Source organism: Protopterus annectens, chromosome 11.part0 (assembly GCF_019279795.1).
Source record: "Protopterus annectens isolate FY-2018-M chromosome 11.part0, PAN1.0, whole genome shotgun sequence".
NCBI lineage: Eukaryota > Metazoa > Chordata > Ceratodontiformes > Protopteridae > Protopterus > Protopterus annectens.
In genome coordinates this window covers 305,831,584-305,857,092 of record NC_056745.1, presented here as the reverse complement: position 1 = coordinate 305,857,092, position 25,509 = coordinate 305,831,584, and the positions used below count along the sequence as shown (strand labels likewise).

Genomic DNA, 25,509 nt, shown 5'->3' with positions numbered 1-25,509 from the left:
AGTTCAGCTATTTACCTCCACTTTCTAGACTGTTTTAGATAAGCTTCTCCCTATCAGAGAGGCTATAAGTAAATTAAGGTCATAAACACAGGCTGTTTTCTACATAAAAAAAGAAAACTGCATAAGGTAAAACCAAGCCTGGAAAAACCACTACAGGCCAAGATTTCTGAATCCCTGTACTGCTGCTATACACTTTGACACAGATGTTCAAGTACTACTTGAAGAGAAAAACTAATGTTTAATAAACATGCAAAATTAAATATTTCACAAACTGCAATAATTCCAAGCATGTAAGGATCATTATTAGTGCCAACAGCTTCAAAAATGCAAACGGCAACATTCAGCTACCCAGTATATAAACAGCTAAAATGTTTAGCTAGTAGTATGAATCTTTTAGCGTCAGGCCAGAATAAGTGCTGCTGACAACTAGTAAACAGCCTTACATTCAGACCACATAGTCGGTTTGAGCCTAGAGGCTATTACTACCTATAAAAGTCATGGGATTCCTAAATGCAGATGGTAACCTGCCAAATGTATCCACCTGGCAGCTAACTTCAATGAAAAGTAAATGCAATTTTAATTAAGAGGTCTGCTGGTGGAAAAGGCATCCGGTATTTGAAAAACTCAGCCTTGTCACATTGATTCATTCAGAAAGGAAATTCAGGTATAGGTGTTTATGCTGTAAACCATCTCCATGGCATTGAGGAGCATGATCAGGGCTTTCACTGTAACCAGATGTTATAGTCATAGGTTATGTGCTATTTTGACGATACTTTACCCACATGTAACAAAAAATATAGTTTATATTCAGCCCACAAATTGCTCTAGTCAAGGTTTCAAAGCAAATTCAAAAACATATATATTGTAATCAAAAGAAAACATATACCCATAAACAGTTTTCCAGTGTATGAGTGAAAGTACAGCTATATAGCAAACACGTGGTCCAGCTAAGTACACCTATATAGCAAACACGTAGTCCAGCTAAGTACACCTATATAGCAAACACGTGGTCCAGCTTAAGTATACCTATATAGCAAACACATAGTCCAGCTAAGTACACCTATATAGCAAACACATAGTCCAGCTAAGTACACCTATATAGCAAACATGTGGTCCAGCTAAGTACACCTATACACCTATATAGCAAACACGTGGTCCAGCTAAGTACACCTGTATAGCAAGCACATGGTCCAGCTAAGTACACCTATAGAGCAAGCACGTGGTCCAGCTAAGTACACCTATTTAGCAAGCACATGGTCTAGCTAAGTATACCTATACAGCAAGCACATGGTCCAGCTAAGTACACTTATATAGCAAGCACATGGTCCATCTAAGTACACCTATATAGCAAGCACATGGTCCAGCTAAGTACACCTATATAGCAAGCACATGGTCCAGTTAAGTATACCTATATAGCAAGCACATGGTCCAGCTTAGTACACCTATATAGCAAGCACATGGTCCAGCTAAATACACCTACATAGCAAGCACATGGTCCTGCTAAGTACACGTACATAGCAAGCACATGGTCCAGCTAAGTACACCTATATAGCAAGCACATGGTCCAGCTAAGTACACCTACATAGCAAGCAAATGGTCCAGCTAGGTACACGTACATAGCAAGCACATGGTCCAGCTAAGTACACCTATATAGCAAGCACATGGTCCAGCTAAGTGCACCTATATAGCAAGCACATGGTCCAGATAAGTACACCTATAAAGCAAACATATGGTCCAGCTAAGATGAAGTTGTTGCAGGCTCTAAATGAACCTGTTTCCCATACAGAGTATCCTACTTCAGGCCCATGATTACACAGGTTTTAACGAGATTCACATCACAGCCAGTTGGAGATGCCTTTCTTTCCTTCCTTTCTTTCCTTCCTTCCTAGGATTCCCTCTTCAGGCATTAGTGGCCACATTAGATTGAGGCGCAGTGACAAATGTCATTTCTTAAACTCTAGTCTTCTAGGACACAGGACAATGAGAATCCATCTTCAGATGCTAGTACATCTTCCATGGCTTAGAAAATCCATCCAAGCCCTCCTTTTATGCAAAAATAAATCACATAGTTGGTTTGTGTAATTACACATTAACCCAACATGAAGAAGTTTATCCTCTGGCTTATACATGTCATTACCAGGCTGTTGTTAAAGAAACAGCATTATTTATGTATAGCATACAATAGTATTAAATTCTCTTCTAGGTAATGCATATAATTACCTGCCTGTTCTAAACAAAACACCACTATTTATTAAATAAACACTATTATATATTTAAATTACACAATGGCATTAGCAAGGCTTTGGAGCTAAAGTACTTAAAAATATGTCATTGTTTTATAATAATTGCACAAATATACCATTCAATATCCCAAAATGCCATATGACCTCCACCTTAAATCAACCCTGGAGTTTGAACTTAAATGGGGGATATGGGATCTGGATAATTTTTATTTAACATTTGTTGACCAGGGAAGTCCGACTAGGTTCCACAGAGCCTGTTTTCAGCAAAGGCCTGAGGAGAAATGCTCCAGATGCATGTCTTTGGAATGTGGGAGGAAACCCACACGCGAACACAGGGAGAACATGCAAACTCCTCACAGAAGGCACCCCAGCTGAGAATCGAACCAGAGAACCTCTTGCTGTCAGGCAACAACGTTAACCACCGCACCACCATGCTGCTGACAGCTTAACAGACAGGAAAATATCTGGGTGGAATGCATACCAAAAGTCTACAATGGTAGAGTATGACTAAAGCCATAAGTAACCCATGCAATGTAAGTACAGTACAGTGTCACTGCATCCTAAAAACTAATCACAGCTTCCTCACTTGCTCAAGCTGACCACTACATCTTTCACTCCAAATACTAGCAATAGAGCAACTTCTTGTGAGTCAGAGGTACTCACAGTTAGGATACATTTTATGGGAGTAATAAAAACAGTACTATAGATGTACTACGTAGCTATGTCAAACCGAGAGCTGTTAGACATGCTCCACTTAAAGAAATCCCAATCCCTCCGAGCCACACGCTCTAGGGACCTAAACCTTGTCACCACATTAAACAGAACATGCCGGAGGGATAGATTCCTGTCCCAGAGACTTTTCATACTCTGGAATAAACTACCTATCTATATCAAACAAAGCTCCTCATTAGCACTCTTCAAGAAAGATCTTGATGACTGGATGGGAAATAGGAAATTCACCCCGGGGATCACCTCTGTGGCTCTGCTTGACAGTGGCACAGGAAAATAATTTTATTGGGTGGCAAAAGCCAGGGTGCCTTTTTGGCTGGGCTTGCATAGGCCCCAGGGCCAATAGCCTAGTACCTACCTATGAACCTATGAAGTATTAATTTCCTTCTGAAATTTTGTACCAGGTTCATGTGATCTCCTGTCTGCCTTAATACTGTCCTTTATAAACATACCCTTGCTTTCACAACATCTTATGATATTATCATTCTTAATTCATTTAATTGTGCAGTATGTAGAACTAAAAATGTTGGTAGCATCTTCTTTTGCCTTTCTCACAATGCTCCTGCTGGTGGTGAAGCTTCAGGTCATGAATCTGGTTACTCTGTTCACATAACAGTTTTCAAAGGCAACACTAACTTCAGTGTTAGAATGCTTACACTATACTACATTTTTTACAGTGTTTTTTCTTTTACTAATACAGTTCCCTGCTCTATCATTTTTTTCATTTCTGTTTCATTTTCAGCTTGTTACCTTTGTCTTCTTAGTTTTTTTATCTTTATTCTTTTAATTTTTATTCTGTATAATCTTACCACAGTAATACTACACAACTGAACAGCATGATAAAAAGAACCTCTTCAATACATTCAACTATTTAAACTATTACATATTCCAGTCATATTCCCCACTTGTCCGACCCTCCCCAACCCTCCAATTGTATTACTCTTATCTCTGCTCTACCATAACATCTTTATAGTCTGCATACTCAAACTTCCTACCATAAGATTTCTTTATTTATGTATGTATGTATTAGCATTTGTTTACCAGGACTATCCATCTGGGCATAAGTTGTGTTTCCACTATGAGTGGACAAAAGAGAAAGCACCAAGGACCAGAATCGCAGAACTTCATTTGCTGAAAACATCTTGCCAAACCCCATCCCCCAAGGTTGCACATACTCTAAAGAGGGGGAAATTCCCCCCAAAAGGTATTCACTTATGGCACAGCTCACGAAAAATGATTTTTTTTTATGGAGGAACTCTTATCGTTGGCGAATGACAGAAAAGAAAGTCATTTGCAAGACCATGCTTTTAAAAAGTGAGATTTGAGAAAAGAAGTACTTAAGTAATGTGTTAATGGAAGTGATACTCTAGTAATACAAAAAGAAAAAAAAAAACACAAGCATCAAATATGCCATTTGCTTCTTAGTATAAAATTTGACAAAATTCCTTCTCTGTTGGCACAACACTAGGTATTAGGAGAACTCTACCTCTTCTATCTTAATTCTTCCCCCTCTCCCTTCCCCTTTCACACTCTTACTACCACTGTGTTTTTGTTGGCAGTTCTGAGTCCTGGCACTTCCTTAAACTTGTCAAATGTTTCTCTTATAGTTCTCAATGCTGCAGCTAAATTCTCTGACATTAACATGCAGTCATCTAAAAATAGCACAAATTGAGATTTTATCCCCTCCATTTTTTCAAACATTACTAAATTGTGTCTGACTTCCACTGTCAGCTCCTCAATTACAAGCATGAATAGGCTTGGGGATAGTGGGCAATGTTCCCGGGTTCCCTCTGTATCCTTATTTCCTCAAATTCTCCTCCATTTATGAGCATTTCACTTTTTGGGTCTTGGTGTATTGTCTGTATCCAGTGTATGAACTTTTCCCCACTTGCCTTTGCTTCAGTATTCTCCATACAATTCATACCTTCTTTGAGTTAAATACCACAATCCCACCTTTTCCTCCCTGCTTCTGTTCCCTGTGCATAAATTCCAGCAGGTCTCACAGTTTTTTTTTCTTTCTTCCATCCCTTCATAATTCTTTTTTGCCCTGATTTTATTATTTTTGGCAATACTTCATCCAGTCTTCCTATTGATACCTTTCTCAAAATGTTGATATCAAAGAGAGTCTATTATTTCACATTTGCCCTTTTTCCACTCCCTCTTTAGATATCGTGATTATCCTGGCCCTCCAGAAACATTTAGATGTTTTGCCCAAGTTCCTATATTCCTCTTGTATTTCTCCTCTGGGATCTTTCACATCCCCCAGCCCAATTTGCAGAACTCTAGTAGTCAGCCCATCAGTCCATCTACCTTTCCACGTCTTCATTGCTCACCGTTTGTCATCTCTTCATTAAGCTTGTGTCCTTGTTCATCCTCCAGTATATATATGTATATATATATATATATATATATATATATATATATATATATATATATAGGTTTACTATCAATAAGTCGAAAGTTAAAATAAAATGTGTACGTATTAGCGAAGTGTTTTGCCGAACATACACATTTCCGTATGTACCTAATGTCGAAAACAGCTGTTAATTGTTGAAAATGTCGCTCGCGACATTTTCGACAATCAACAGCATTCCCACCCTTCCCTTAACTCCCTACCTAACTAGCCTAAACTCACATTTATGCAGGGGGGCAAGTCCCCCTGCACCCCCCTAACTTAATATTCCAACTCCGAGATCGCACTACAGTGAGGAAAGGGATGCATTTCCCTAACTGCACTGTACTGCAATCCTCTTACATGAGCGAACGTTATAACTGCGAATGCACAGTCCATTCACAATAATAACGTTCGCTCACATAACCTGCTGAACTATGAAGTATTCAAACATATGGTGTTCGAATACTTCATAGCCGTGCGATTGCACTGCAGCATTTTGATAGTAAACCATATATATATATATATATATATATATATATATATATATATATATATATATATATATGTATATATATATATATATATATGTATATATATATATATATATATATATATACACACACACACACACACACACACACACACACACACACACACACACACACACACACACACACACACTCACACATATATGTCCATACCTCTAAATTCTTTACCTAGTTCCACTGTGAGATGGCTTTCCCTTCCTATTGTTTGTAAATCTCCAGTAGTACTCATTGGATATTTTCCTGATTAGCTCACCCCCATTTAAATATTCTCCTTCTCCTCCTCTTCTCATCTGTACCCCCCCCCCTCTCTTTTTGCCTGCTTCTTCTTGTATTTCGTGGTTGTTACCCATGTGCCTCCCCACTACCCACCACTAGTGCTTCTAGTACCATAGTGGAATTTCTTGCTTTGTAATACTTTTACTCTTTAATTCCATTATTATTGTTTTTTCTGTAGTTTTTTTCCAGTCTACTTCCATTTCTTCCTGGTACCTTCTGTACCACCTCTAGCTCTTTCACTCTTTCTCTCTCCGCAACTCCTCAATCATCCTTCCTTCTTTCCTGCTGCTCTGTTTAATTGTCCCCTGCCAGTGATCTTGATACCCTCAGACCAGCATTCTTCCAGTCTGCCCGTTTGTCACATCATCCCATACTGGCTTGTTTATTAGAACAGACAGTATTTCCGTATCCCCTTTCTCCTTCCATTTATAGTTAGTTTGCCTCAACCCTTTTTTTACTGTTTTCTGTTTCTGCTCACTTGCCTTATGTCTCAGAGCTGCATGCTCTGATATTTGTTTCTCTTGCATTTGGATCTCCTTCATTATTAGAATTAGGTTTTCATTCCCTAAAATCTTGTCTAACCTACTTACATGTACCAAAATATTTCTTGTGAAGGTATATTCCCTCTCATTTGGCTACCTTTCCCTCCGTATATTCAGCCATCCTCCCTCTCATTCTTTGGGTTAGTTCTTCACTCATATCTTTGTTGTATTCCCTCCTTCCATAAAACCTGTCTTTTTCTGGTTTCAGGTGACATTATAGTCCTCTTCATTACAGCTGATCCATATATTCATGTCTGTGGCCCATTTGGCAAAAACATTCTTCCATAATGCCTTTTCATCCTTGTTTAGTGTATATATATTTCCATTGTTCAGTATGCATCTTCCATCCTTCACTGCTAGATAATCCAACTATGTATCCCGCGTTTTATTACTTTCTCTATGGTTGTCTGAAACCCACTGTAAAATACGATTACTACTCTCCTCTTTCCTCCCCTGCTTAGCCACACATTTCTCCCTTTTGGTAGTTATAACACAGTCTCTTCTCTCCATCGCTGATTTTCATTTTTGTTTTTGTAATAAAACAATGTCTCCCCATCTTCTTTACCTTTTTATGTATTCTCCATCTTCTAATAGGATTTGATGGCAGCTCCCAATGTTCCACAAAATTAACAGTATTTTCTTTTTTATTCTGTTCTTTGTCATCTGGTTATGCTCAGATGCCCCCCCCCCCCGGCCTCTGGATCACTGTCTTTTGGCTCTTGCATGTGCAAGAGTATACCCTGGACCTGGACCTCTTATGCCTTTCTTTTGTTCCCTTCCAGTATCCCTTACTCTTGTACATGCCAATCCAGTAATGATGTCATAGTCTTTTTGTATTACAGCATTCTGACTCATTGATCTCCCTTCCCCACTGTTGCTTACTAGCCTGGTGCTCCAGTTCCATTTGTGTAACAGGCCAGCATTTGTAATTGTGCATTTGTCTGTGAGTTGCCCCTTACCTTACTTTGCTCTTGTTTCTCCCATACATTACTTTTCATGCCCCAGTCAGTTGTTACATTAGCAATTATTCCTTTTTTTAATAAAAACAATATTTATTGAAGTTTATTGCACATTAATAAAGAGTTATGAAAAATATATCACTTGCTTAAGAGGCTTGTCCCTACACTCCCTTGACTGTATTACCCATCATTGCCATGAGAATTGGTTTAGTTCATCCCATTATTTGTAAAGGTTTGATAATGCTTCCTGGGGAGTGTTTCACAAGGTAAGGATCTGTTTCATTTCATACATTCTTCCTGCACTTTCCACAGTAACCTGCCTTATAATGTCAATTCCTTCCACTTATTTATTGCTTTTATCTTTCTAAGGTCGCTTATACTCCTTCTGTAGTCCTGCCTTCCACCTCTCCTCTTGTTTTTCTGCTCATCTCATTTACTGCCATGTGGCCCCGCTGCACTTCATTTACTGTCATGTGCCCCCTCTGCACTTTCTTTTCTTGTCTTCTTCCTTGCGGGGGCTTCAGCATCTGACATTGCATATCCACCCAGTGTCTCTGCATCCCTGTCGTACATCTCAGGTTGCTTTCCCAGTCTGCATCTTTCAGATTTTTACTGTGTGGGTTGTTTAGCTGTCTATGATACCTTTGTTTAAACTTTTAAACATCCTTTACTTTGTGTACCCTGAAGCATTCCACTTCATGTCATAGTGTGTTTTAACTATAATTGCATTAATTCTTGGTTCACTTAATACCACCCGCATTGCTTTCCTTCTCTGACACAAGCAGTGTTATGAACTTAAATGGAATTAAAATTGCTAAATTGTCCCCAATTACTTTTTTTTGTCTGCAGACCCGCGGTGGTGGTGCTGTGGTAGCATTGTCGCCTCACAGTAAGATGCTGTCTGGTTCAATTCTCAGCTAGAGCGTCTTCTGCGTGGAGACATGCATAAATGGGTGTACCTTCGTTGAAGGTTGTGCATCAGGGCTGGTAACTCGGCACGTAAAGATCAACTACCAATCATTAGCGGACCGGAGTTACGCTGTGGCGACCCCTAACTGGGAAAAAGCCGAAAGACACAACAACAACTTTTTTTTGTCTGTAATTTTGGAAGGGAGTAGGAGACATGCAGGAAGAGGCTGGTTGAGAATGAAAAAACTACACTACATTGGAAGTACAACTTGTAATGTCTTAAAATAACTACTTTTTTCAACTATACTAACTATTCTACTTCATTGATGGCCAGACCAGTGCACATCTAGAAATGTGCAGCCTGTTGCCCCCCCCCCCCCCACTCCTTACTCTTCATTTAAGTGTTACAAGTCCAACTCACTCTTAAAAAGAGAAAAAAAAAACACACACAAGATGGACTGTGACATACCTCAAGTTTTGCAGAGCATCTCTGATTTTGCTTCATATTTGTGTCCTGTCCTTCATTAAATCTTTGATTTTCTGGTAAATGATGGTTTGCAGTAAAACAATATTGCCAAATATTAGAGTTTCAAACTTCTTGGTCTGAAAACACATGTTGATGCAAAACATGTTTTGGTCTATTAACTTTTTAAGTGAATTAGAGGAATAATTATTTTGGGCAGCTCCTACCCATTATTTTTGGCTTATCCCAGAATTCATGAGCAAAAAAGTTGTGATGTACTGAACTTTGGTAGTTGATACTAAAATGGTAAGAAAGGCTACCCCAAGTTGTGACAGTTTTTTCTTACCATTTAGTGTCTTTTTGTAAAAAAATAAAAAAGGCAATCATACATAACTTATTCACTCCTGACTACCTCTGCCTTCAAGAACATAAGCTACTAGTCAAATTCTGTTTACCTGTGTAGTAGTTGGGGACCTACACCTCTATGCCACATAGCTGGAAACTGTTTATTTTATTTATTTATTTTATTTTATTTAACATTTGTTGACCGGTATAGTCCGACTAGGTTCACCAGAGCCTGTTTTTAGCGGAGGCCTGGGGAGAAATGCTCCAGATCATTTTGGTTGTCACTTCAGTTTCTTGTGGTTACTTAGTGTTTTCAAGTATTCTGAGTTTATTTTTTTGTTTCAGCTCTGATAAGGTGTTGTACTGGTTTACTGATTATAGACTTCAATGTCCAGAGACTTTATTGCCTAATATAATTTAGTGTTTTTTATTTTGTTTGGTTTGTATTTTTTCAGGTGGCAGTACAACTGTAAGTTTCAGTCTTCCCATGATGTTTTATATTTTGTTTTGTTTTGTCCCAGAATCATTGTTCTGTATCCCATTAATAACTAGTAATACCAATTATATTGAAAAACAACTAAGCAAATTGGACACAACGCACAGGGAGGAGACAGATTTAGTAATAATGAGTTGGAAACACTTCAGCATGAACTTACAGTACCATTATATCTGCTATTTACTAGGTCATTTAAGTTTGGGATGATTCCTCAAGACTGGGGACATGCATTTGTTAAATCCTTCTTTAAGGGAAAGAAGAACAGGACAAAACCAGAATCATACAAACTCATCAGTTTTTGTTCTTATAGAAAAATAATGAATAGTATTTATTTTGGATCAATTATTGTCAGAACTGGAAAGGTTAGGACTTGAAACTGTATGTCAGCATGCATACAATCCAAATCCAGAAGTCTCGAGTTCAAAACTCATGTGAGCGAAAGGCAGTTTTCAAAGTTGCACAATGCCAAACTGGAATAATATGACATCATAATAACGAACGTAAAACTTGATTTATTATTATGAGTTTGGCATTGTGAATGGAGATCCCAGTACAGTGAGGATCAGGGAACGTGCCCTTTTCCTGACTGTAGTGCAATCTCGGAGTTGGTATATATAATTTGCAGGGGGTGTGGGTGGCCCTTGCCCCCCTGCTAAAATTTAAATAAAAGGACATATGGACTTTTGAAACCAGAAGTTTGGTATGGCAAATGTTGAATGTCATGTTTACTCTAAAACCCAAAAAAAACAAGACAAACTGCAATCGAAGAAGGAAGCCAAAGGATCGATACACCAAAGTCGAATAATTGAACAAATCCAACCTAAGCAAATACACTGAACACACGTCGATTTATTGATTTATTAATAAATCGACGTGTGTTCAGCGTATTTGTTTAGCTTGGATTTGTTCAATTATTCAACTTTGGTGCATCGATCCTTTGGCTTCCTTCTTCGAATGTCATGTTTATGACGTTCGACATTTAGGCTGGATTTTCTTTTCATTTTTGGAATTTTAGTTTGATGTTTTGATGGTAAATTGTTTTGCCTTTGAGACTTGATAGTAAACTATTGAAAACAGAATAATAACTACCTGTAACATGCTATTCCATAATAATATAATAACAGCTATAAATGAAAAATTGTGCTGTGATGTAACTTATATAGACAACTTTATCCTTTGATAGGGTCATACATAAAACACTAATCAATAAATTAGAACAACTGCATATTAATGTAAGCTTGATAAGATGGATAACTACATGGTTTACAAATAGGACATGGCAAATATCCTACAGTAATTAGACAGGTGAAATTGTAGTTACAGTCAGTGTCCTACAGGGCACTTTGTTAGGCCCATACTTGTTAAGGTTGTATATTTCACATCTATCTTTTTTTCACCTGAGGTGTTCGATAGCCTGTATGCAGATGACTCGAAAATGGGAAAACTGATTACATCTATTACAGACAGGGCATGTCTGCAAAAGAACATGACTAAATTTACAATTTGGGCTGAAAATAGTAATATTCTGATAAATAAATCAAATACTTGTACAGTGTCTCATATAGACATTTAAGAGAAGACCTTACTCAGGTATATAGGACATTTACAGGCAACTATCTCTGGGGGTGGCCACGGTGGTGCAGTGGTTAGCATTGCCACCTCACAGCAAGAGGTTCTCCAGTTCAATCCTCGGCTGGGGTGCGGTCACGTGGGTTTCCTCCAGGTGCTCCGGTTTCCTCCCACATCCCAAAGACATGTTGTAGGTGGATTGGACACTCTACTAAATTGGCCCTAGGTGTGAGTGCATGCATGCATGTGCCTTCTGTGGAGGATCGAAACCCGGTTAACAAACTAAAAATAAATAAATAAATATTCTAAGTAATGAGTTCATTTTCAGTTGCGGTATGGGGGGAGGATATTCAGAAAAGGTAGCTCCATAGTGCTTTGCTGTTATGCTGTAGTAGTGCTATGGAGTTAACCTGCCATTCAGAGATATCCAAGAGTCACATGGGGCAAAAGTTCATTAACAACTCATTTGAATGTCGCTGAAATGAACACTTAAAACATTTGGAACTACTGTGCTGTGTTCCCCCTAAAAACCCATGCAACGTTACTGTGCAGGCACTAAGACACACACACACACACACACACACACACACACACACACACACACACACACACACACACACACACACACACACATACACATACCATTCAACACACTTAAAATTACACATACACCTTGACAGTCACATGCACACTCACATATGCTGATATAGTCACAGGCATATCAAGATATATATATATATATATATATATATATATATATGCAAATGCAGATCTACCTCATAACACCGACAAGCAAAAACACTGACAACGAGATCACCGACACCACAACACCGACAGTTGAAAAACATGAAAGTTCAGATGCCTGACAAACCACAATCTCAACAGTCAACAAAACCAAACAAATCCATTTCCGAAAAATACACACAACACAAGCACACCAAAAACCTTACAAACCTACACTAAACCTTACATACACAACTATGTATTCACTAATCTTAACCCAAACCCTAACCCTAAGGTCCGTCACTATCGCACACTTACCTTACCCGCACCTTAACCCTAAAGTCCGTCACTATTGCACACTTATCTTACCCGCACCCTAACTCTAAAGTCTGTCACTATTGCACACTTAACTTACCTGCATCCTAACCCTAAAGTCCGTCATTATCGCACACTTACCTTACCCGCACTCTAACCCTAAAGTCCGTCACTATCGCACACTTACCCGCACCCTAACATTACAGTCCGTCACTAATGCACACTTATTTACCCGCACCCTAACCCTAAAGTCCATCACTATCGCATACTTACACAGTCACACTCGTTTTGTATGTCGGTGTTTTCAGCGTCGGGATTCCGAACTGTCGATTATTTCTGTTGTCGGTCTTCCGGTGTCAGTCTTCTTTTTGTCTGCGTTTTCAGCTTTCGTTCTTCTCAGGTAGATCTGCAAATGGACACACACACATACACACACACGCACACACACACACACACACACACACACACACACACACACACACACACACACACACACACACACACACACACACAGATACACACCAAAAACTTTGCTATACTTACCAGCTGTGGTTCTAAATGAACTGCTGTTGCCATAGACAGCATGTAAGTAAGGCTCTAGGGCAGAGCATGCCTAATTTACATTAGTCATGCACATGGACTTCCACATTTGCATACAATGTTGGCTGGCACACTACTTAACAGAGCCTATATACCACTGTAGCACTACAGCAGTCTATTATTCTCTCCCATATAGCACACTAAACAAGAACGTATAATATGCAAGGTGTTTCTGAATGCTTCACACTGAGTGATGTCTCCTTATGTTAAGTTGCACTGTTCAGCTATTCACACTGCAAATATAGTCTGTTGTTAAAGAGGGTATTTTTACTAATGCTTCATGAAAGTGCATTACTATGCAGGGATTCATGGTTATGGTTACCTTGGTTAATGTCCGTTTCCCTTTAAAACATGCTTTTGTTTGGTTTGCAGAATATTTCTTGCTTCTGAACATTCACTGGCATTTCCATGAAATGTTGACTTTTCATACTGAATGCCTACTACGTATCTGTCTGCTGCTCAAAATTCCTGGCAGTGAGGATTGTTCATATCTGGTGCCATTATTTCTTTTTGCTATATAAAGGGAATGTACCACTGACAGATCCAGTTTTTGTGAGGTCATTTATTTATTTGTTAACCAAGGTAGAGCACTGATCTCCATGGGCATTTTCTGACACAGCCAAGGAACATTGTCTGGTAAAGTGGTTTGCTCATTCACACAGTAATTCAGTGGAGGCTGAAGGAATCAAACCCAGACCAGTAGACCTCAGAAAGCAGTTTGCTAACAACTCCTTAATCCTCTGTGCCATTTCCATGGGTATTTTTCAGACACAGCCAAAGAACACTGTCTGGAAAAATGGCTTGCTCAGTCACACAGTAAGGCAATGAAGGCAGAAGGAATCAAACCCGGAGCAGTGGATCACAGAAAGCAGATTGCTAACAGCTCCTTAATCTTCCATGCCAACTGCTGCTTCTTCTGATGTGCTTTCTTTGACAGTTTCCATCAGATAGTCCAGCAGTAATCTTGTGTCCAATTTGTTTTTTGTTGTGTTCTTATGTTTATCCTCTTATTTATATGAATTGTTTACGTTTTTTTTTTCTGACCTTTCTTTATGTAACTTTTGATACAGTGTAGTTTTAGTTGTGCTTTTCTGTACATTAGACTTGTTACTGGTCTTTTGCTTACATATATTATTCTAGTTTGAATAAATTTACATGTATTTAATGACTAGCTTTCCTACAAATGCTTTAGGTGAAATTGTTTGAGCATCATTAGTACACAGAAAAAAATGACACAGCGCCAAACATTGTTTTCCATAAGAAATCACTGCCAGTGCAGTCTCTTAAGTGTCTACTGCCAATAATTAATTTCTTTTGAGAAATTTCTCCCTTCTTTGATCCAACTGTGGAATTTGTATATATAAGTGTGGAGTGCAGGAGAACTTGCCTAACCCTTTCAAAATTTAAAAATTGAGTTTTTCACCCTTCTGAGTTGCAAACATCTTTTTCAACCTTTTATCTCATTAGCTTTCAGCAAGTTTGCATTTCATAGCAGACCTGAAAAGATTAGTAGGTCTGCATGCGGTATTGCCTTACTTGCTTTTTTCCATTGTAAATTAGCTGCGAAACATCAATCTCTTCGGCTGCTTTCAGTGGTATCACTTGTTGTGTTGCTTTCATTTTATAAAAAGTCTCTTGTTAAGGGGAGGGGGGTAACGGTTAGCCGGAATGATGTCAGAGTCAGATGAGTTTTTGAAGCAAACTGAGATTTTAAAAGATATGTTATTCAAGAGAGATTATCCAAATGTATTTGTATCTGAAATACTACAGGAGGTTATAAATAAAAGGAATAGCGATCATTTTGTTCCCCTGCTAGGGATAGGTGATATGGTGGTAACCAATGTTAATCAGATGGGGGTGTCGGAATTTAATAAAGCTGCAGTATTTACATACAATAAGCAGTTTAATGACATCAAGGAAATTATCAATCACAATTGGGGTATTTTTGGTATAGATCAGGAATTTTTTAACCCTGTAGGTACATCCCCAAGAATTGTGTATAAAAAGGATGTTATTTTAAAAATTATGTTAGAGAGGGTCAGACCCACAGGACGACAAGGTGGGAAGAAAAAATGTGGATATTGTTTGCAATGCAAATATATAATAGAAACTAGTCAAGCGTGTATCCCTAATTATGGCAAATATGCTCTACATACAAAATACAATTGCAGTAGTAAAACTGTGGTATGCTAAGCTTTATGCACATGCTGTGCAAGTTTCTATATAGGAAAACTAAAGTCGGATATACCAGCATTATTATGACATCTCAAAAAAAGATACTAAAAATGCCCTGGGAGCACATATTGCACTACATGAAGGACATAGTTTTAGTTTTGTAGTGATTGATCAGGTATCCATGGAGAAAGAGGGGGACCACTTAATGACTACTTAGAACAAAAAGAATTGAGATGGCAACTTCGAGCAAATGCTGCAAATTATCCATGGCTTAATAGTGCAATTTTGATCAGCTCTATTTTAAGGTTAAAAGCAGATTTATTTATGTAATAATAATTGTTTAATAGGACAACTATGACAATGTCATATTGTATAGCAAGTGTTTACGTGATGTATAGCTGAATGTGTGATTGTGTTCACTGAGTTCAAAAGGGAAAAGTTTTTATATTATATATGTGGCTTTAAGAAGGTAGAGTTTTTTTAATGTGGGAAATTAATAATGGAGAGTATTTAATGAAGTGTGGTCAGTTTTAACAGTTATTCTGAAAAAGTTTCTATTCAAAACGAAAGCGCTCAATAAACTTATTTTGGAATGGATCTTTGACTGGGTTCCTTCGTTTTCATCATATTTGCTTTCATTTTATATTATAATACTACATTACTTTAATTAGATGCATTAATAAGTATTTTATATGTACTTTTATGTGTTTTGCTTCTTTTGTCAGTGTTTCAATAACATTTTTTTTCAATTTTACTTGTCATTTGGCTGGAGTTTTGTGGTGCTTTATATGCATATAAGCCAGAGTGGTTAACTTTTAATTTGGGAATGTTTCTTGTGTTGCATGTAGTTTTGGTATGGGTTTTCTTTTTAAGAAAGTTCTGTGTTGCCCGCCGACCACTGTTAGTACTCTAGCGTGAGTTAAAACTAGATATTAATAGTTGTGAGGGATACTGAACAAAAGCTTGCTCAGTACCTTTGTAATGTCAAAAAGGTGCTTAATAAGCCTGTCTTTTCACAGATTTTGAAGTGTAATCATAGTGTCTCATGCACAGAAAGCTTTTTTTTAGGTAGGTTCATAAATCAAAACTTGGGTGTAACATTACTTTTTCCTTATTTTGGAGAATAGTCAGTGTGTTATACATATTACAATTCTACTATTATTTACCATTAAATCAGGCTTGGCCATGCTGTGGGCTGGTCTATATTAGTTCATCAAAAGACATCCCCATCGAACACCTCTCCATCAACACCAAACCATCGAAATTGACTTCCGCGATTCACAGAATTTTTGCCAGGATAAGGAAGTAGTTGGCCAACTCCACAACTTTTCCCTTTTCCCCACTGTAGTGCGATCTCTGAGTTGCTCTATATAGTTAGGGTGTTTGGAGCAATGCCTTCCACTTGGATGGGTTTGATTTAGTGCATTGTGTGTTTTGTTGTGCTATGGGACAATTGTTTCATTGTCCTGAGCAAAATTCCGTGAATCGTGGAAGTGAATTTTTATGGTTTTGTATCAATGGAGAGGTGTTTGATGGAGATGTCTTTCGATGAACTAATAGAGACCCTTGTGGGCATAGGGATGCTCAGCTCATTATTTTGCTGAATCCTATAGCAATAGAATTAACATTTTTTTATTATTTTACTGCTAAATTGTGTCATACTGATCATGTTTTCCCTTGCAATGTGCTCCTATTATAATAACTAGAATTTCTGTTGCATTAGATTTTAATCTATTATAACTGGATTATAAATATCCATACTACTATACGCTTAGTGTTTACATTAAGTTTGTGTATCTGTAAATATTTCCAGCATCAGAAGCAGAGAAAGAAGATTGAAAGGAGTACGTCTCAAGAATGGCAGAGCACAATTAATGTCAGCATTAAGTTTAAAATATTGGTATGATAAAGTTTACACTTTTCCAGTAAATAGTTCATTTATAAAAATCTTGAATCTCAGTTTGTTGCTCCTAGTAAGTGGACAGACTTGATTGCATGGCACATACTTGGATCGTTTAGTGAAGTCTCATCCCTTGCAACATATATATATCTATATATATATATATATATATATATATATATATATATATATAAAAATTACAAAATATGATGTGCTGGACATCAGCAAAATGTAAATTATATGCATACCAAAATGATAGTTTTACCTCTTCTCTGCCTGGATATTGGAGTTCTTGAACTTGGTGCCCTTTATCTGAACAACACTCCTCACAAGCTCAGTTTCCTCCCCTGTTCCATAAAACCCTGCTACTAGGAGATAATCCAAATCAAGTATAAGAAAGAACTAGCTATATTCTTATTCACAACAAAAAGAGCTAAGGTTACAAGGAATCACATAAGAAGCATATTTTACTAGAAACCTTGGGAAGGGATAATATCTCAAGGATTTCTGCACATTCCTCTGGAAAAGTTCAGGACTGGGGAAAGGTGAGTGGGTTTTTCCAATGCCCAGACAAAGACCAGATAAATCTATTGTTATGGTAACTACATAACTTCCATATTAATTCTAGTTTTGTCCAAATACCGGAAGAGTTGGAGAGAACCTCATGCCAACACTGGGTGGCCGAAGCCTGCAAACCTTTGAAAATGATGGATCCATTGGAAGCATAAGACCTATAAAGGGTGTTCAAACTGTAATGTTTTGTGAATCTATGCAGGGGTGATCATATAGCAGGTGCTGTATTGTCCTACAAGGTACATTTTGGGGAAAGGCAGTTGATGGCTAGGCTAACTAGCCTAATGACCTCAAATGAACCTATGTAACCTGAGCCCTTACAGAATGCACATTGGGTGTAGATGTCAATCACTTTCCAGAAATCTGACAAAAATAAAAGCAATCCCATAATCATTTGAAAAGAATGATCTTTTCCCACTTTTTGTCCTTTTTTAACAAAGGATAAAAATGAAGTTGTCTGTGGACATCCAGACAGGGCAAGCGATACTCTCCTTCGCTTGCATATATAGGACAAAATACTGGCAAGTAAATGGACTGATTCAGACTGGTCTGAGGGGTCTATATTAGATTGTGGAAGTTTTAATACTTCGAATCACTAAAGATCGAAATCTTAAAACTTTGAATTGTTATAAAACTATTTTTAAAACAAAAAAAAAAAACAAACAAACAAAAGGGTGTAAGCAGGGGGCAAGTCCCTCTGTGCCCCCCACACCCCCCGCTCTTTAAATATACCAACTCTGAGATCGTGCTACAGTGTATGAAATGGAAATCTTTCATTTCTGCACTGTATTGCACTGAAGTGTGATATCGGAGTTGGTATATTTAAGTAGTGGGGGAGTGCGGGGGGGCACAGCCTTTAGGTTTTACTTTTTGTGTTTTAAAAATATTTTTATAGTAATTCAAAGTTTTAAGACTTCGATCACTAAAGTTCGATCTTTAGTTATTCGAAGTATTAAAACTTCAACAATCTAATATAGACCCAGTCTGAGTAGGTACTTGTGGCATGAAGGAAGGATTAGTTCTGAGTGTCACTGTGTCTGGATGAAAAAAAAATCAAATATGGGTAATTTAATAAGTCCTAATGTTTAGAAACCCTTCTTGTAGAAGTAATGGCTACCAGAAGACCAGTCATCCAACTAAAATATTTCAATTCAGTGGAACTGGTGGGTTCAAAAGGAGACCAACTCAGCTTTTCAAGTATGATGTATAGATCCAAATAGTGTCTTGCCCACCTTCAGAATACGTTCAGTGATGGCTTCTTGCTGAGAGACCATTTGTGTGAGCTTTTCAGGTATGAAGGATAGATCCCATCAGGGTCTTCCCCACCTTCAGAATATGTTCAGTGCTGACTTCTTGCTGAGAGACCATTTGTGTGAGTGTAGAATTTGTCTGCTCTACCTGTCCGCAGTCACGCTCGATGACTCTAGTATGTGCATTGCTAGAAGAAAGGCGAGTGATGTTAAGGCACATTCTCCTACCCTCACAGCTTCTGTGCAAACAGGTAAGATTTTGTCACCCTTGTTGATTGATGTAATGTTGTCAGTGAGTATGGTAATAGCTCCTTGGTGGAGCAAGTCCTGGAATGCTTGCTGTACTAGGTGGAGTGCTTTCATCTCAAGTACACTGATGTGCAATCTGGCCTCTAGTTGTGTCCCTTTTCCCTGCACCATCCTATTTTGATACTTGCTCCACCCAGGAATGGATGTGTTCATTGTCACTACGGCTGTTGGGAAGGGATGAACAGAAGGATGAACAGAGGGTGTGCCATTGAGATATTGTGACTGTTTCTCCACCACAAAATACTCTATCTGTATGCTTTGTTAAGTCTAATTATGTCTATCATGGATTGTAATGCTTGATCCCTCTGTGTTCTTAGTGACCATTGTAGAATCCTCATATACAGTCTGGCAAAGAAAGCAGTTTGGATTGACACAGACATGAGGCCCAACATTTTGATCTTTGTTCTGTGGCAAGCTTGATATGAGGCCCAGCATTTTGATCTTTGTTCTGGGAGAGGCTTGATACCTTATTCACAATAGAGATGACCCTCTCTGTGGGTAAAATCATTTCCTGAGTGACTGTGTCTGCACATGGGTGCCAGAACTATAAAGCCAGGGGGTGAGGGAGCCCCCCCCCCTTTACAGCTGCAAGACCTGTCGGAAAAAATTAATGAAGTGGAGTTTTCAAGTTAATGTGGATTCATGCACGGAAGTTAAACTAACTAAACTAGCTGTTCTTGTTCTCTTATTGCTCTGTGTTACAGGAGTTATGCTGAGTCAGAGTCATTCCAGTAAGGAGAGTTTTGTTATTTTATTTGCAGGAGTTATGCAGGAGTTATGCTGCTCCCGAGTGTGTGTGTGTGTGTGTGTGTGTGTGTGTGTGTGTGTGTGTGTGTGTGTGTGTGTGTGTGTGTGTGTGTATGTGTGAAATGCCCTAGTTAGGTATACCTGGTGGTAAGTGTTACTCAGGCTCAAACAAGAGCCTGAATTCTCTACCTATACCACAACTTGTGATTCAGGGAGTTGAGTCCATAGTTCTCAACTGTCCAGATTTTCATAGAATATTTGTCTTATACTTTTAGTCTGTTCCTCTTAAAATTTGTGGTTTTCTGGCAAATCAATGAGAACTGAATTCACTAAATAATGATAGTCCTTTAAGTTTCAGTCTTCTTATCTTCCAGGAAACATATGGTAACACAAAACACTTTATTTTAGTAAATTTCTAAGATTGTACAAGCAATATTTAAAATGTGTCCCTGGTTTTGGGCCTTTGCCCCCCTCCCAAATAAATTTTGGCTTTTTCCAGATGTCTTGTGCTACGAAGCTGAGAGATTTAGTTCAGTGTCAAATGGATTTTACAAGGAGCTGAGAACTTCAGGGGGAGAGAAGTTTGTGTTACTTATGCTAATCTGTTTGCATTGTTAGTAGCACAACAGCTAGTATGCTTGCTTTTGATGCAGGAGGCTGTGGGTTCTACTCCCACCGTATGCAGATGAATCACTGATACTGTACTGTGTTGAATTTTAAAGGGAGTGGATGCTGCAGTCCTATGACTGTCCTCCTTTGGAGGAGTTACCTAGTAACTATGTTTCTGTTATCAGTTTGCCATCCATTTTCCATTGCAAAATTACTAGCTTATCATTTTTTTAATGTAGCATAGGCAATTTATTCTTCGAAGGCAACATACACTTTATTTGTAGATGAAACAATGAAATATAAAGTTGTTTGCTAGCAGCAACCTCTTCATTAGTTACAGATCCCTTTAATGTGGAATTATTTAAATTACTTCTGCAGAGATTTTGCATATTTACTGATATTGGTGGATTGTAATGACAGAAGTTTGAGTGGCCTTTTATGGTTGAAATTTTCTGAAATGGGTAGTTTTGTCATTATTGGTTCATATATTTTGTTTTGTTGCTTACTAGAAGACTGTTCCAAACTACAAATTTAAAACACATTCTAAAAAATGGTGCTATATTATACAAGGAATATAATTGAATACAATCAGGTTAATAGAATCAGGAAGGTGAATCAAAGAATGCATACATGTATGCTTGCTCACAGAATGCAGGAGATCAAAACACCCTGGGGTTCATTGTTGAGACTTTTTCTGTTTGGCATATACATCAATAAAGTATAAGGAAATATTAAAGGGCTTTGGCCAACAAAATTTGAGATGACTGCAAGCTAGGAGCAGTTATTGAATCCCCGAATGACTTAGCCATCATGCAGGACAGTTTGTCCCAAACAATAACTGGTGCCAGAATCACAAATTGAAACTAAACTCCAAGAAATAAATTATAGTATCCTTTGGGAAGTCGTCTACTCCAGGGAACTGCCAAATTTACAATGCCCCCTGAGAACTGACCCAGTTGTTTGGCATTTGGGAACTTGTGTGTACAGTGACCTAACTTTTGACCAACATGTGCCCAGAGTCATAAGAAAGACTTTCTATACTGCACAGCTTATAAACAAATTGATTTTGACTAGATCTAGAGATGTCATTGTACCCCTTTACAAAGCCCTCATTAGGTCAGTCATTTTGTATAATTCCCACTTTGGCATTTATCTGTCCAGACCCATGCAACAATTGGAATACCCACAGAGATACCTTACTAAATGGATACAAGTCCTAAACAATAGGTCTTGCATGGACCACCTCAAAGATTTATCACTATACTCAGTATCCTACACAGTGCTTAGAGGTGACATGTCTGGCATACAAGGCATCCTCTGACCTAATACAGATGGACCTACTGAACATCATCAAGTCAAATGGCATCAGAAATACTCAGTCCATGTATCTAAACTGAATGTCGTGGAGAGATGGATATATATCACAGAGGCTACCACTGTTCCAGAACAGACTATCCATTCAAGTAAAACAAAGCTCATCCCTGTACACATTCAAATGCAACTTGGATCTAAGGATGGGTAATAGAAAATGTACTCCAGGATTGCCCCTCATGCCACTAATGGATAGAGGCAGTTCCTAAATGCTGCATCCCTTACATAGGCCCCCTCAAATTATCTATAGTATGATCACATTTATTCTCACTAGGGCTAATATACAATTATCAGCCATGGGATAGGTAAGACCAATCAGGAAATGTTAATTCAAGCACCAAAAGGGAAATTGGCTAAGCTTAAAATGTCCTCCAAGTGAATGTCCTCCAAGTGAACCTATGTTGTGGTAGTAAATAGTTTTAAAAAATTGCCATTTTTAGATCACTAAGTGCCCCTCTCACCCTCCATCCCCCCAGTCTTCAACAGCTTCCTGTGGCTACAGGAGATAAAAAATTTAGACTGTGTTGGTTTTAGTAGAGACTTCTTCGAGTTTATGATCCCCAGGGATAAGCACAGTAAATACAGTCATGCCAAAAGAAATTACTCTACAATAGAAGCCTCTGTGATGCAGTCATCTAGGTAAGGTAATATGCTCAATCTGAGAAATTGTATGTGAGTGCAACTCCAGCCATGTATTTAGTAAACACCCAGGACAGTCGAGAGTCAAAAGGGCAGAGCTCCAAACTGATAATGACTGGTTCCCACCTGGAAGCAAAGGAAAATCTGAGATGATTTTACTACCATGATGTGTAGATAAGCCGTTTAAAGGTCAAAAGAGCACATTTAGTTGCCTGCATGAAAACACAACAGTATTGACTGTTCCATGACCATTCAGAACAAAGTATTCTTCACATACTTGTTTAATTGACGTAAGTCAAAAATAGGCCTGAGTTCCTGAATCTTTGAGTGCCAAGAAGAACCTGGAGTGGAATGCAGGCCTTCTCTGGTCTGGTGGAGTCTCTTGGATAGCCCTTTCTTGTTGCTTTTACTTCTTGAAGTGCTACCCTCTGCTGGCAAGGGGCAGGGGCTAGACTAGAATTCCTCTCTTCAGCAGGGACTTCTGTAATACTGCTGTTAATTCTGCAGCTGCTAGGATTTCCAAAACCATAAAATCTTTGCACCCATTTGATTTTTCTGGCAGGAACTCTGGGTGCAGAAAACCTTACCCCAACAGCAGCGAATGTTTTGTCATCCTGCTTACACTGCAGCAGCATATCTCTCTCTCTCTCTCTCTCTCTCTCTCTCTCTCTCTCTCTCTCTCTCTCTCTCTCTCTCTCTCTCTCTCTCTCTCTCTCTGTCTCTCTCTCTCTCTCGGTCTCTCTCTCTCTCTCTCAGTCTCTCTCTCTGTCTCTCTCTCTCTCTCTCTCTCTCTCTCGGTCTCTGTCTCTCTCTGTCTCTCGGTCTCTCTCTCTCTCTCTCTCTCTCTCTCTCTCTCTCTCTCTCTCTCTCTCTATCTCTCTATTGCTCTCACTTTCTGCCCAAATAAGGAAGTTCCATCACAAAAAGCATTGATGAATGCCACCTTGAAGTGGCCTGCAGTCAGTCAAGTGAAGCTCAGGCAACAGCATCAGCATTATCACAGATCAGACACATGGTGAATGAAGATATGAATGAAATGGTAGCCACTTGGATTTTGAGTTGGGTCATCACATCACCTGTAGCTAGTGGTTTCTGTGTATTCACAGGTTTTTGCACAAGATGCCACTGAATTATTGTCATATGTGCCATGTAGTTCAGAGGCCTGATAGACAATGAAATAGATGCATATATTCACTTGCCGAGCCTATACATCATCCTAGACTCCATATTTTAAGGATGGAAAGCCCGGGCATTCTTCAGGATGTCCCTCTTGGTGGCAATAGAGTCAACAAGAGATCCTTTACTCCAGTGCTGCCTGTACTTGGGGGTCTACTGCACTCTCAGGTTTCCTGGAAATGGACCCAGCTATAGTATTGTCTTTTCAAACTTTGCTGTACACCAAATCAACCAACTTGTCTGGTGATGGCATTACTCGAGCTGCTGAGGACAAGGTCTTAAAGCCTCCTGTAAAATCTTTTCCTCTGGGGAGGTGGGGCTAACAGGTCAGGATCCCCTCTGTTACATCATTTCTAAAAATCTTTCCAAAAGTGGTATCTTCAGTAGGAGATTTAGGTGAAGCCTCACCTTCATTGATATTAGCATCTGAGGAGGAAGACTCTGATGGAGAGTCAAGGTGCTTCCTCTTGTTCTGCCTCTGCCTGGGTTGGAGGACAGTCATCAGTACTCTCCTTAGAAGAAGGCACCCAGATTTCTGCATAATAGGCTTATGAAAACCCCTATCTATAGGCAACATCATTGATGAATATCTGAAGTGTCCTATGAACATATTCAAGAATGTCTAAGGTGTAACTGACTGTCCTGGTGCCTGATCCTGCAGAGAACTCTGAAACAGTCTCTTCTGTGTTGACAAGTCAACTAAGATATCTCAGCATGAAATGCTTAGAGTCAAATGTTTCAGCACTTTAACTGTTGCAAGAACAGTATGCCCAAGCATCAGCAATCCCAGAGCCAAACTCTGTCTGTTTTGGCACTAAGGGGTCGAATGCCAATTAACTCATGCTGACAACAGTTCCAGTAATTTCAATGTCAGGGCCAGTATCAAATGATCAAAGCTTGACCCCTTAGACCTAGTGTCCCCCCAGCATTTATACTATGGTCATCTTTAAAGCAATCACTGGCAATGAGGCATTGATGCCAATGAAGCAGCATCATCCACTGATAAGGGAACAGTCATAGGAATTCTAATCAGTTACACCACTGACAGTGCTAAAACAGGGACTGGAGGAGCAACTGAAGAAAATGCAGGGATAAGTAAATCTTGAATCACCCTATAAACAGAGGGAGCCAAGATGACACCATATTAAACCTGGGCCTTCATGAAGATTGAGATCATGCATTTCTAATCTGCGTAAGACTCATGAAGGACCAGTAGCATATAAGCTGAGCAGGAGGAAGGAAATCTAGATGATTCTTTTTTGGAAAAGAAGCTATATGTTCTTCTTCTGGGTGCTGAATCAGATGTGCCCGGTGGTCCATGTCTTGTAGGAGTAGAATCTTAGGCAGGTGGATAAACTGTCAACATCCCTAAATGAGGTGAATAGGATGAGAGCCTGTGCACCTTAATTGGAGATCTTCTCCAAAATGGAAACATCCTGGTCAGTTTTACATTTTTCTGTCTTCTTTTCAAGTTTGGCTTTTTTGTACGAGTTCCTTTCTTTTTCACCCATAGCCAACTTGGAACATTTAAGTCCTCTCAAAACAACTTTATTCTTTCTATCCAAAAGTGTATATGAACTGACATATTTACAAATAACACAATCACTATCCAGATGACTAACTAGACATAACTCACACACAAATCATG

At 38.7% G+C, this 25,509-nt stretch overlaps 1 protein-coding gene across 2 annotated transcripts in view; it reads right to left on the bottom strand.

Annotated features, from left to right (window-relative positions):
• Positions 1–25,509, bottom strand: part of LOC122815359 (solute carrier organic anion transporter family member 1A2-like) — a 420,483-nt gene that overhangs the window by 182,199 nt on the left and 212,775 nt on the right. The window lies entirely within an intron of this gene.